At 38.6% G+C, this 14,766-nt stretch overlaps 1 protein-coding gene and 1 long non-coding RNA gene across 2 annotated transcripts in view; one reads left to right on the top strand and one right to left on the bottom strand.

Annotated features, from left to right (window-relative positions):
- The window catches only part of LOC125282374 (THUMP domain-containing protein 1-like), a 156,061-nt gene extending 149,299 nt beyond the window's left edge, over positions 1-6,762 (bottom strand). The window contains exon 1 of the mRNA XM_057315281.1: positions 6,630-6,762. The gene's annotated coding sequence lies outside the window, so the exon portion shown is untranslated. The remainder of the gene's footprint in view (positions 1-6,629) is intronic.
- Positions 6,763-6,838: 76 nt separating this feature from the next.
- LOC130544268 (uncharacterized) lies at positions 6,839-14,475 on the top strand. Its single transcript, XR_008960440.1, has 3 exons — positions 6,839-7,090; positions 12,260-12,529; positions 13,068-14,475. It is a non-coding gene; the product is annotated as an uncharacterized LOC130544268 (long non-coding RNA).
- The last annotated feature ends 291 nt before the right edge of the window (positions 14,476-14,766 follow it).

Genomic DNA, 14,766 nt, shown 5'->3' with positions numbered 1-14,766 from the left:
GGTTGTTGCAATTCCGCACAGGCAAAGACACCTAAGAATCAGTGCAACAGGCCCCTTCCCCAGAATACCAGCAGGAACTTCCAGCTAATACCAAGTTTACCGATCAAATAGAACTGCAAAACTCTAGCTCTTGCAGAAAGCAGTATTAGCATTCATGCTTTTTTCTTATTATTCTTTAGTTTCTCAGTTTTATATTTTTTTTCCTTCTCAGCTATTTTCTTATTTTATCAATTCTTTTTTTAATTCTCATTTTTACATTTATGTTTTATATATGTATTTTTCATTTGTGGTTTCCAACATTGTATTCAATTTTATTTTTGTATATATATAAGTTTATCTTTCTTTCCTATTTTGGGATCTAGTTTCTTCTAACAAACACACCAAAATACACCTAGGATCTAGTTTATTGTTCTATTCTGTTCAACTTCTGTTTGATTTTTTAAAAATTTGGGGGGGGGGTTCTGTTCTCTTTTGATTTGTTTAGTGTATATTTTTCTGGTGTTGTTGCTATTTTTGTATTTTCTCTCTCTTCTATTCTTTTCTGGAAACAATGACAAGATGGAAAAACTCACCCCAAAAGAGAAAACAAGAGGCAGTACTCACTGCCATGGATTTAATCAATATGGCTATAAGTAAGATATCAGAACTAGAATTCAAATGATTATAAAGATACTAACTGGGCTTGGAAAAAGCATAAAAGACACTAGAGAATCCCTTACTGGAGAAATAAAACAACTCAAATCTAATCAGGTCAAAATCAAAAAGGTTATTACTGAGATGCAATCAAAAACAGAAGCTCTGGGTGCCTGAGTGGCTCAGTTGGTTAAGCTTCTGCCTTCAGCTCAAGTTGTGATCCCAGGGTCCTGGGATTGAGTCCCATATCAGGCTCCCTGCTACATGGGAAGCCTGTTTCTCCCTCTGTCTCTGCCTCCCTTTCTCTCTCTCTCTCTCTCTCTGTCTCTCATGAATAAATAAATAAAATCTTTAAAACAAAACAAAACAAAACAAAAAAAAAACAAAAAACAGAGGCTCTAACTGCTAGGATAAACAAGGCAGAAGACAGAGTCAGTGATACAGAAGACAAATGATGGAGAATAAGGAAGTTGAGAAAAAGAGAGATAAACAACCACTGGATTATGAAGGGAGGATCTGAGAGATCAGTGATTCCATAAATCAAAACAATATTAGAATAATAGGGGTCCAGAGGAAGAGGAAAGAGAGAGAAGGAGAAGGTTTATTTGAACAAATGATAGGTGAGATCTTCCATAATCTGGGGAAGGAAACAGGCATTCAAACCCAGGAGGCATAGATAACCCCCTTCAAAGTCAATAAAAATAGTGCAACACACCTCAACATATAATAGTGAAGCTTGCAAATTTCAGAAATAAAGAAAAATCTCGAAAGCAGCTCAGGACAAGAGGTCCTTAATCTACAAAGGTAGAAACATAAGGCTGGCAGCAGACCTGTCCACAGAGACCTAGCCGGCCAGAAAGGACTGGCATGATATATTCAAAGTCCTAAATGAGAAAAATGAGCAGCCAAGAATATTTTATCCAGCAAGGATGTCAGTCAGAATAGGAGAGATGAAGCACTTGCAGGACAAACAGAAACTAAAAGAACAGAAAGGAAGGAAGGAAGGAAGGAAGGAAGGAAGCAAACAAACTAGAAGAATTTGTGATCATTAAACCAGCCCTGCAAGAAATATTAAAGGGGATACTTTAAGCAAAGAGACAGCCCAAAAGTAACAAAGACCAGAAAGAAACAGAAACAATAAACAGAAGCAGTGACTTTACAGGTAGTACAGTGGCACTAAATTCATATCTTTCAATAATTACTCTGAATGTAAATGGGCTAAAACTCCACTCAAAAGACACAGGGTATCAGGTTGGATACAAAAACCAAGAGTCATCAATATGGTGCTTACAGGAGACTGATTTTAGACACAAAGACACCTCCAGATTGAAAGTGAGGGGATGGAGAACTATTTATCATGCTATTGGATATCAAAAGAAAGCTGGGGTAGCAATCCCTATATCAGATAAATTAGATTTCAAACCAAAGACTGTAATAAGAGATGAAGAAGGACACTATATCAAAATAAAAGTGTCTATCCAACAAGAAGATCTAACACTTGTAAAAATTTATACTCCTAACATGGGAGCAGCCAAATATATAAACCAAATAATAACAAAACTAAAGAAACATATTGATAATAATACAATAATAGTAGGGGACATTAACATTCCACTCACAGCAATGGACAGATCATCTAAGCAGAAGATCAACAAGGAAACAAGGGCTTTGAATGACACATTGGACCAAATGGACTTCACAGATATATTCAGAACATTTCATCCTACAGCAACAGAATACACATTCTTCTCAAATGCACATGGAACATTCTCCAAAACAGATCTCATACTGGGTCATAAATCAGGTTTCAACCAGTACCAAAAGACAGGGATCATTCCCTGCATATTTTTGGATCACAGTGCTTTGAAACTTGAACTCAATCACAAGAGAAAATTTGAAAGGAACACAGATACATGGAGGTTAAAGAGCATCCTAATAAAAAATGAATGGGCCAACCAGAAAATTAAAGAAGAATTTTAAAAATTCATGCAAACAAACGAAAATGGAAACACGACAGTTTAAGACCTCTGGGATGCAGCAAAGGCAGTCCTAAGAGAGAAGTATATAGCAATACAAGCCTTTCTCAAGAAACAAGAAAAGTCTCAAAACACAACCTAACCTTACACTTCAAGGAGCTGGACAAAGAACAGCAAATAGCAAATAAAGCCTGAATCCAGCAGGAGAAAAGAAATAATAAAGATTGAGCAGAAATCAATGAAATAGAAACCAGAAGATCAGTAGAATAGATCAATAAAACTAGGAGCTGATTCTTTGAAACAATTAATAAGATCAATAAACCCATAGCCAGACTTATCAGAAAGAAAAGAGAAAGGACCCAAATAAATAAAATCATAAGAAAGAGGAGCAATCACAATCAACATCAAAGAAATACAATTATAAGAACATATTATGAGCAACTATATGCCAACAAACTAGGCAATCTGGAAGAAATGGATGCATTCCTAGAGATGTCTAAATGACCAAAACTGAACCCGGAAGAAATAGAAAACCTGAACAGACCCATAACCAGCAAGGAAATTGAAGCAGTAATAAAAAATCTCCCCAAAAATAAGAATCCAGGGCCAGATGGCCTCCCAGTGCAATTCTACCAAACATTTAAAGAGGAAATAATACCTATTCTTCTGAAGGTGTTTCAAAAAATAGAAATGGAAGAAAAACTTCCAAACTCATTCTATGAAGCCAGCATTACCTTGATCCCAAAACCAGACAAAGACCCCAACAAAAAGGAGAATTACAGACCAATATCCCTGATGAACATGGATGCCAAAATTCTCACCAAGATACTAGCCAATAGGATCCAACAGCCATTAAAAGGATTATTCACCACGACCAAGTGGGATTTATCTCTGGACTACAAGGGTGGTTCAATATTCTCAAATCAATTAATGTAATACACCACATTAACAAAAGAAAGGACAAGAACCATATAATCCTCTCAATAGACGCAGTAAAAGCATTTACCAAAATACAGCATCCGTTCTTGATTAAAACTCTTCACAGTGTAGGGATAGAAAGAACATACTGCAAGATGTTAAAAGCCATATACTAAAAGCCCACAGCGAATATCATTCTGAATGGAGAAAAACTGAGAGCTTTTTCCCTAAGGTCAAAAACACGGCAGGGATGTCCACTCTCACCACTGTTGTTCACCATAGTACTAAAAGTCTTAGCCTCAGCAATCAGACAAGAAAAAGAAATAAAAGGCATCCAAATCAGCAAAGAAGTCAAACTTTCACTCTTCACAGATGACATGATACTCCATGTGGAAAACCCAAAAGACTCTACCCCAAAATTGCTAGAGCTCCTACAGGAATTCAGCAAAGTCACAGGATATAAAATCAATGCACAGAAATCAGCTGCATTTCTATGCACTAACAATGAGACAGAAGAAAGAGAAATCAATGAATCAATCCCATCTACAAATGCATCAAAAACCATAAAATACCCAGGAAAAAAACTAACCAAAATGGTAAGGATCTGTACTCCAAAAACTACAGAACACTTATGAAAGAAATTGAGGAAGACACAAAGGAATGGAAAAACAATCCATGCTCATGGATTAGGAGAACAAATATTGTTAAAATGTCTATCCTACCCAGAGCAATCTACACATCTAATGAAATCCCTATCAAAATATCATCAACATATTTCACAGGGCTGGAACAAATAATCCTAAAATTTGTATGGAACCAGAAAAGACCCTGAATAGCCAGAGGAATATTGAAGAAGAAAACCAAAGCTGGTGGCACCACAATTCTCGACTTCAAGCTGTATTGCAAAGCTGTAATCATCAAGACAGTATGGTACTGGCATAAAAACAGACACATAGATCAGTGGAACAGAATCCAGAATCCAGAAATGGACCCTCAACTCTATGGTCAACTATTCTTTGACAAAGCAGGAAAGAATATCCAATGGAAAAAAACACAGTCTCTTCAACAAATGGTTTTGGGAAAATTGGTCAGCCACATGCAGAAGAATTAAACTGGACCATTTTCTTACATCATACACAAAAATGAACTCAAAATGGATGAAAGACGATGTGACACAGGAACCCATCGAAATCCTAGAGGAGAACATAGGAAGCAATCTCTTTGACCTCAGCTGCAGCAACTCCTTGCTAGACACATCTCCAAAGGCAAGGGAAAGGAAAGCAAAAATTAACTATTGGGACTTCATCAAGATAAAATCTTTTGCACAGCAAAGGGAACAGTCGACAAATCCAAAAGACAACCAACAGAATGGGAAGCCATATTTGCAAATATCTTTTCAGATAAAGGGCTAGTATCCAAGATCTGTAAACTCAATCCAAAACTTACCAAACTCAACACCCAAAAGAACAGAAAATCCAGTCAGGAAATGAAATTTCTCCACAGAAGACATACAAATGGCCAATAAACACATGAAAAAATGCTCAACATCACTCAGCATCAGGGAAATACAAATCAAAACCACAATGAGATACCATCTCACCCCTGTCAGAATGGCTAAAATTAACAAGTCAGGAAACAACAGATGTTAGCGAGGATATGAAGAAAGGGAAACCATCTTACACTAATGGTGGGAATGCAAACTGGTACAGCAATTCTGGGAAATAGTATGGAGGTTCATCAGAAAGTAAAAAATAGAGCTACTCTATGACCCAGCAATTGCAGTACTTGATATTTACCCAAAGGATACAAACATAGTGATCTGAAGGGGCACCTGCACCCCAATGTTTATAGCAGCAATGTCCACAATAGCCAAACTATGGGAAGAGCCCAGATGTTCATTTACAGATGAATGGATAAAGAAGATGTGGTATATATACACAACGGAATATTTCTCAGCCATCAAAAAAAAAAAAAAAAATCTTACCATTTGCAATGACATGAATGGAACTAGAGGGTATTATGTTAAGCGAAATAAGTCAATTGGAGAAAGATATTTATCATATGATTTCACCCATATGTGGAATTAAAAAACAAAACAGAGTGGGAGGGAAAAATAGGACAAAATCAGAGAGAGAGACAAACCATAAGAGACTTTTAACTATGGGAAACAAACTGAGGGTTGCTGGAAGGGAGATGGATAGGGGAATGGGGTAAATGGGTGATGGGCATTAAGGAGGGCATGTGATGTAATGAGCACTGGGTGTTATATGCAACTGATGAATCACTGAGCTCTACCTCTGAAACTAATAATATGCTAGATGTTAATTAATTGAATTTAAATTAAAAAATTAAATTGTTAAAAAAAATGAAAGAAGTAAAACTGTCCCTATTTGCAGATTATGTGATTATCTACATAGAAAATCCCAAGTAATCAACAACAACCAAAAACTCACAGAACCAAAGAGACCAATATATTCCTCATTCTGTTTAAGTGACTCTAAATTGGGCTTCTGTCACATGTAATTGGAAGCGTCATTTATTTATTCATTAACCCATCAAATATTTATTGAATGCCTAAAATTTGCCAGTTACTGTTCTAGAAAGTAGTGATGCATCAGCAAACAAAACCAAGTTCTTACTCTTAAGGGTGGTGGTAAGAGATATAAAAAGTTAAAACAGATTAAAGAGAAAAATTGAGGGGTGCTATTTTAGAAAATGTAGAAAGAAAGACCTCTTTGATAGGCTGCCTCATAAAATGGGGATTTAGCCAAGGGGGTATCTAAGGTAAGTGCATTCCAGGCACTGGAAAAAATCCCAAGGCTGGAACATGCATGGTATGTTCAAGAAAAACCAAGGGTACTAATGTGGCTGCAGCAGAGTAAGGGAAGGAGGAGCAGGTGGTGGGTCAGAGAGGACCCTGTGCCAGATCACGCAGTTCCTTGTGGTCCATGTAAGGACTTGAGATTTTACCTGGAGTGAACTAGAAAGCATTGAAGGGTTTGAGCAAAGGAGCAACCTGAGTGCATTCATGTTTAGTCCTGACCAGTTCAACAGATAAACAAAGCAACTGGTTCTCTGAGACCTAGAGCAACCCAAACCTACCATTTAACTTCTTTCTTTTCCATTTCAAAACCCTTCTACGTTCTCTTCCATCCTTTTTTCTTTCTTCCTCTATCCCTTCACAGGACCAAACCCTCCTGCAGCTCCATGGGCACTTTCCTACTTTCCTTCCTGTGAATAAATCACTTTCCCAGCAACCCCCACCCCCCAGCAAAAGGTTGCAATGTATTTAAATCATTAACTATGATTGGAGGGTGGCAGGAGATTGTGTAAACTTTCAGCGTGAACTTAGCCCAGCATTCCTGCTCCTCCCTCAGAACGTCTCCACCAATCCAGGAAAGGCCCTCTGGCTATGTCTTGCTTCTTCCAATTGTCAGACTACTACTTCTCCCTCTTTTGGCTACTACCAGGACTAAGCAGAAGTGAGAGTTCAAGTTTCAGGGCTGCTCTTCTAGGACACCGGTCTACCATCACCTCCAGCTGTGTCGGAATCTGTCACTTCAGTGAGTACTTCCTTATCTGTCTTCTCTGAGAGGTTTGCTGGTTTGGCACGCAGGCTTTTGAGCAAAGATAACAAACGAGCAACCAAAACCAACAGATCAATAATGCTCTCATGGAAGTTTTAGGCAGCCCAAGTGTTTCTATCAGAACTTCTCAGCTGTTGTGTAATCCTATCTAGTTAGTGGCCAGGAGTATGTACACACAAAAAGCTACAAACATAGCAGCTAATTTTTTCATTTTAAGTCTTTTGGTACCATGTAATTTTTTAAAAACTATGTGCATGTGGTAACTTGGTAAAATGTCCTGGGAAAAAAATTGAATTCGGTCCAAGGAGCAGCTGAGTTTTGCACTGTATTGTCTACTTCGCTCTCCACCTTGCTCAGTGGCAGATTGGAATCCATCTTCTGCATCATCTGGGAAGTATGCATATATGTCTAGGGAAATTTCGGGGAATATATACATGAAAATCCAAGGAAATAATCCTGGGGTAGCCCCTCTCTCCATGAAATGGTCAAGAGAAGCTCCAAAAATCCTGTATAGAAGTTTAGGGTAGGATCTTGTTAGGGCTGGGGGGAATAGTAGGGGCTTCACCTTGCTTTGAGGCTATATATACCGAGCCAATGTTATTACTTGGATTATTTGGTGGGAGAGATGTTTATGGAGATGTAAGGAGGCTAAAACTTCCTGTGCACTGCTGTTTATATGCGTGTAGAGCTTGCATTTCAGATGAGACCTTAAATACTTTCAAGCCCCACTGACCAGCAGTGGTACTTTCTTTCTTAGAAGAGTTTTCTGTGGCTCGGTACAAACATCTGGACTCATATCTCAGCTCTTTCACCTACAAAGAATATTGGAAACCTGGGAAATAGATGTTGTGAAGTGCTAAGATTACTTAAAAAAAAAGTTTTGTTGAGGAGAAGGCAATCTTATTTTCTCTAATCAGGAGGATGCTGATATCTTCTTTTCGGTAGAACAGAATGGTTAGGCTCATTTTAAGCTCCAACTGACTGGTCAATTTTCTTTTCAATGTATATTTGAAGGATTCTAAATGTGGTAAAGGAAATAGTTTCAAAATTTCATCTTAACTGCACAATAATGGAAACAATTCAAATAACATCAATAGGGGACTGGCTTAAGAAATTATGGTGTAGTTGTTCTTTGGAATGCTGTGCGGCTCTTAAAAAAAAAAAAACATAAAATAAAAACAAAACCAAAACAAAATGATAAAGATCCTCATGTATTGACATGGAAGGACCTTCAAAAATATGTTGTAAAAAATTTTTTTTAATGGGAAGAATAGTGTGTATTCTAGGCTACCTGTTGTGTCAAAGTGGTGGAGAAATAAGAATTTATAGTCATTGGCTTAAATACATGGAAAGAAATCCTGAAAAGATCCATAGAAGTAATCATAGTTCGTGGAGGGAGTAGGTTGGGATAAAACTGGGCTGCTGTGAGATGGGGGTGGGAGGGGGCAGATGTTTTTTAGAGAGGGTGGAGGGGCAGATGGAGAGGGAGAGAGAGAACCTTAAGCAGGCTCCGTGCCCAGTGTGGAGCCCGATGTGGGGCTGGACCTCACAACCCTGAGATCATGACTTGAGCCAAAATCAAGAGTCAGGTGCTTAACAGACTGAGCCACCCAGGCAGGGGGCAATTTTTCACTGTAATTTTTATGTTTTTGGAACCATTTGAAGACACTCTCTAAAAAATTAAAAAGAAAGAGAAAAGTTACAACACTAAAAACATGTTTTAAGTACTACTTAACTTCTTCCTTCAGTTGAAGGAAACCTGATGCTAACTCCGTAATAAGGGAGATAACTGCCAAATGGGTGGGCTATAACTTGCTGGCAAACAGCAGAGAAGGGTGGTTCCCTCTCTACTCAACCCCACTGCCAAACAAGACAACAGTGAAGGCAGTGCTTTACTAATCCTGAACCCTTAAAAAAATCTTATCTGGGAAAACCTTCAGCTCAATTTTCCTGTATTTTAATGTTTCATATCGTCCAGTTCTGAGCTGTTATCAGTATAGATCAACACTGTCCACAAGAATGTTTTGCAATGATAGAAATGTTTTGTGTCTGCAGTTGCCTATATGCGGTAGCTACTAGTCACGCATGGCTGTTGAGCACCTGAAATGCAGCTAGTGTGACTAAGAACTTACTTTTAAATAGTATTTAAATTAATTTAAATTTAAATAGCCGTTTAGGAACAGTGCAGGTAGTCATATAAATCTGGTTAAGCAACAGAGGCACTTCTCAGGTCTACTATAACCCTGAGCTGTTGAAATAAACCATATACAAAGTTCTCCCTTCTGAAAACATCATTTATTCATTCAACAAATAAGCACATACTGTGGGCCAAACACTATGTTATTTCCCAGGGATAGTACCATGAACATAACAGACAAAACACCCACCCAAGTAAAACCTACACTCTAGCACCAAAGATCAGCAAAGTATAGCCCATGAGTTAAATCCAGCCCTCTATCTGTTTTTATACAGGCTGCAAACCAAGAATGGTTTTTATTTTACATTTTCAAATATTTCAAAAAGCCAAAAGAGGAATACTAATTCATGACATATGAAAATTACACATGGGGCACCTGGGTGGCACAGTCAGTTGAACGTCCAACTCTTGGTTTCGGCTCAGGTCATGATCTCAGGGTCAAGAGATAGAGCATGTGTGAGGCTCCACCCACAGTGGGGAGTATGCTTGAGATTCTCCCTCTCCCTCTCCTTTTGGCCCTCCCCCTGTGTGCTCTCTCTCTCTCTCTCTCAAATAAATCTTAAAAAAAAAAAATTACATGAAGTTCAAGTTTCAGTATCCATAAATAGGTTTTGTTTGGAACACAGCCATGCCCATTTAGTCATGTATTATCTGTCAGTGGCTGCTCTCTCAACCAGAGTTGAGGTAAGCAGTTGCCACAGAGACTATACGGCCCACAAAGCCATATTTACTATCTGGACCTTTACAGAAAAATTTTGCCAACGACACCATCATAAGCACTTTGCATGCATTATCTCATTTAATCTTCAGGACAATTCTCTGATAGAGGTTTTATTAGTCATTACATTGGTAAAATGGGAAACGAGGGTCTGAGAATGTGCATTTCTAACCAGCTTCCAGATGATGGTGATCTGCTGGCTCACAGATCCCCATCTCTGGATCAGTGATTCTCAACTTTCATTGACATTAGCATCCTCTGAGGAAATTTTTAAAAATATGATGCCCTGGCCTCCCACCCTCAGAGATTCTGATTTAATTGGTCTAAGCCCCGGGCATTGGTTTAAAAAAAAAAAAAAAAAAAACAAAAACAAAAACAAAAAACAACTTTCCTGGTAATTCAAAGGTACAGCCAGGGTTAAGAATCACTGCTCTACTGAATCGAGAACATTGAAATGGGAATCCAAAGATATGAGTTCTAGTTCTAACTCTGACATGACCTATTGAAGCGAGCTGCTTCCCTCTCTGGGGCCCTATTTTCTTTGCAGGTGAAAAATAAGGAGCTCAAACCAGATGATCTCAGAGGGCTCACACTCAGTGACTTGTCAGGTCCTCACATAAAGAGGTGGGCAGGTCAGAAGTACCGGGGTCTCCCAGTGTATTGGGTGCAGCAACACGATGCCCAAACACCAGGCCCATTTAGGATAAAACTCATGGGTGACATCCATTATTTGGCAACGCATCAATATCAATATAGAAACTCTTCCACACAGCCATGCTGCCTTACATACTACACAGAGTTGCAGTTAAAAATGATTTAATGATAGGGTGCCTGGGTGGCTCAGTCGGTTAAGTGTCCCACTCTTGATTTCGACTTAGGTCATGATCTTAGGGTTGTGAGATCGAGCCCTGCATTAGGCTCCATGTGTGGAGACTGCTTAAGATTCTCTCTCTCCCTTTCCCTCTGCCCCTTCCCCTCCCTCTATAAAAAAAAATGATTTAATGATTGTGAGAGTAGTATTTCATTGTAGGAAATTTGGAAAATTACAGAAAGTATGAAGAAGAGAACTCTATAATCTTTAGAACCATGTTTTTAACAACCTTGTTTATGAGACCTCAGCCAAGTAAATGACATCATGATCAAATGATTTCCCACAGAAGCAGGGAGGGCTTTGTGGCCTGGAGGATCCTCCCCCACAAAAGTCCCAAAGGTTAAAGCCCTATTTTGACATCTCTGGTAAATGCAGCTCCAAGTCCGGACTCGAAGGTTGTGTGGGCTCCTATTGGGAGCATGGGAACCACAGCCTATAAACTAAATGATTTTTGACAGTTCTTTCATGCCTAATTGGTACTCAGTTACTCTATTAATTCACTGTGGATTACCCACTGTGGAAATTTCTCCTTAACATGTCTGTATGACTTTTGAAATGCAGGTGAAAGAGATTAGATATCTTTGCTTTCACTGAGAGTAACTGGGTGACCCAGATCTTTACTTCTTTAGAAATGCATAGGGGAAACAACAGCATGTAGTACATAGTCAGGAAAATGGGCTGGGACCAGACAGTTCTAGGTTCAAATCCAACCAATGCCTTTGTTGTGGACTGAATGTTTGTGTCTCCCTCCAAATTTATATGTTGAAACCCTAATCCCCAAAATGTCATGGTATTTGGAGGTGGGGTCTTTGGGAGGTAATTAGGTTTAGATGAGGTCATAGTGTGAGGCCCCAATGATGAGATTAGTATTCTAATAGAAGGGGAAGAGAAACCAGGACTCCCACATGAGGACATAGAGTAGTCATCTGCAAGTCAGGAACAGAGCCCATATCGGGGAACTGAATTGGCTAGCACTTGGTCTTGGACTTCCCAGCCTCCGGAACAGTGAGAAATAAATGTCTGTTGTTGAAGCCATCCTGTCTATAGTATTTTGTTATGGTGGCTGGAGTTCACTAAGACAGTCTCTTATTAGTCATTTTCTCCTTCTGTAAACAGAGATGATAATATCCACTTCACAGAGTTACTCTGAAGATTTAGTGATAATTTGTATGTAAGTAAAGCACTGAATACAGTGTTCAAAACATATTGAGTGCTCAGAGAATGGCACTTGTATGATGATTATAAAGAATAATAATAATAATAATAATAATAATAATAATAATAATAAAACTTAGCTACTTTGGGGTCAGGCTACCTTTAGGACAGAGACAAATGTATGTCCTTTTGCTTGTCTTTTAGATGGATTGGTTTCTGTGGAAATCCTGAGTGCTAACACATCCAGCAAGACTGATGCTAGCTCTTGTCACCATGGAGACATTACTTCGTGCCAGGTGTTTTTGGCGCCTAGCAAGCCCTGGTTCTATGACAGTACTACATAAAGATTATAGAACAGTGCCCCCTCAGAACTTTTCCAACTACGAATCCATGAAACAGGAATTCAAACTGGAGATTCCAGAGTATTTTAACTTTGCTAAAGATGTCCTGGACCAATGGACCAATATGGAAAAGGTATGGAGCAAGGGCCAGTCCAACTGCAGTTTCTCAGATGGAAGTGATTTTTGCCCCCAGGGCAAATGTCTGCAAACAATTTTGGCCGGGGATGCTGCTATGTATCCTCTAATACACAGGACAGTCCCCCATAGCAAAGAATTATCTGGCTCAACATGTTAATGGTTCCATAGTTGAGAAAGCCTGGGTTATAAAAATGTATGATTATAGGTTAACTTCTTTAAAAACCCAAAAAGTAGTAGTATGAAAGTCAGAAATGGTCAAAAATGGTAGGGAATGAGGCATAGACATAGCATTGAGAGAATATAAAGGGATGCAAGAATTCTAACTCTTTGGAAAAACAATGAGGCTAAATGAGAAATGACATGGCTCCCAACAGCTAAAAAATAAAGACCCCGGAGTTATTTTCAAATATCCCATGCGTGTCCTAACTAATGACCTGTGAATTTTCTTCTGAAAAAATATTCCACTGAATTCCACTTAAAATAGAATTAAGCTGCATAATGACCTTTAAATCATCTGGTCTGTCTTTCCTCAGGCTGGAAAGAGACTTTCCAATCCAGCCTTCTGGTGGATAAATGGAAATGGAGAAGAAGTGAGATGGAGTTTTGAGGAACTGGGATCTTTGTCTAGGAAATTTGCCAATATACTTACAGAAGCCTGTTCCCTGCAAAGAGGAGATCGAGTAATTGTGATTCTGCCCAAGATCCCAGAGTGGTGGCTTGCAAATGTAGCCTGTCTGAGAACAGGTTAGTAGTATTTGCAATCTGATTACATTTAAAGTAGGCTGGATGGGAGATCTTCCAAAACATCTAAGTAATCATGAGACATTTATTTGGGTAAATTATTTGAGGAACTGCACACAATATAGTATTATTCTCAGGAACCTTAGAAATGTGTTGGAAACATGCCATATCTTTTGACCTAAACTATGAGTTGCGTTTTTCATAATGAAATAGGTTTATTAACCAAATGCCAATCAACAATTGAATACCCTCATACCTACCACTTTTCTCTTCCTATAGACCCATGGTCATCTGAAACTCAGTGCAGCCACAAACTCAAAGTTCTTATTTCACACCTTTATTTCTCTCGTGGTCAATTGCCATTCATCTGATGCCCAAAGCAAGCAGCTGCTACTCCTCCTTCCAAATCAGTTCCTCCATCCTGTAAATTTGACTTCCTACATGTCCCCAGAGTCCCTCTTCTTCTCCAATCCCATTGCCATTGCCTTACTTCACGTTTACCATCTCCTGAATGGATTTGCCCAAAAGTCTCCCTAATTCTGATCTTGTGTGGGCCCACAACTTATTCCAATCCAATTCATCCTCAATATCTAGTTTTATTTCTAGAATGCACATTTTATCCTGTCAATATGCTGCTTGACATTATTTAATAACTCTCCATTGCCTACCAGGTAAAATCTGAGCTTCTTTAGGTGTATCATGGAAGGTCTGAGCTATCCTCCCTTCCTTGTTTTCATACTCTCTGCTCCAGCTATATCAAATGGTTTCCTATAAGGTTCACGATCTTTCTCATTTCCTGGATTCTGTGCACACTGTTTCCTGTGCTTGGAAAGCATTTCCCTCACATGTAACCACCTGGACAACCTCTATTAGATTTTTAGGTCTCAACTCTAATGTCACTTCTCAGGCAACCCCACCCTGACATCCCAATTCAGGTGCTTTCTTTTTTGACCTCCTCTAGAAAACATGTATGTATTTCTATGTTAACCTGTACTATATTATCTGAGTATATTATTTTTTTAAAATTTGGCATTCCCCTAGGACTTCGTATGTTTCTAAAAGCCAATGACTATGAGATAGCCATGTCTGTACCTCCAATTATTGGCATATCGTAAATGCTCAGTAAAATATTTGTTGAATTAATATCCCTACTGTTATAATCAATCATTATGTTGAATAAACATTCTTAATTCACCATAATTACTTGCATTTGAGAGTTACATGTTCTCATATCATATGTACCTATAAATTGTATACTGGAGTAGCAGAGCCCACTTTTAGAGTTTTATTTTAACAAAACGATAGCTTTCATGAATGCTGCTTAAGCTCACTTTCTTAGTAAAGGGGCAACATGTTGGACTGCCAGGACCAGAAATCCATTCATATTAGTTCAATAAGGAAGGAGAATTATTGAACGTCTACTGAAGAATCTACAGGGGAAAAAAAAAGTGCAGACAGAGCAACTGGCTTCCTTCTCTATTTCTTTTGCTC

The sequence above is a fragment of the Ursus arctos genome, unplaced genomic scaffold (assembly GCF_023065955.2).
Source record: "Ursus arctos isolate Adak ecotype North America unplaced genomic scaffold, UrsArc2.0 scaffold_2, whole genome shotgun sequence".
In the NCBI taxonomy this organism is placed as follows: domain Eukaryota; kingdom Metazoa; phylum Chordata; class Mammalia; order Carnivora; family Ursidae; genus Ursus; species Ursus arctos.
The sequence above is the reverse complement of the archived record's forward strand: the minus strand, read 5'-3'. Positions and strand labels throughout refer to the sequence as shown.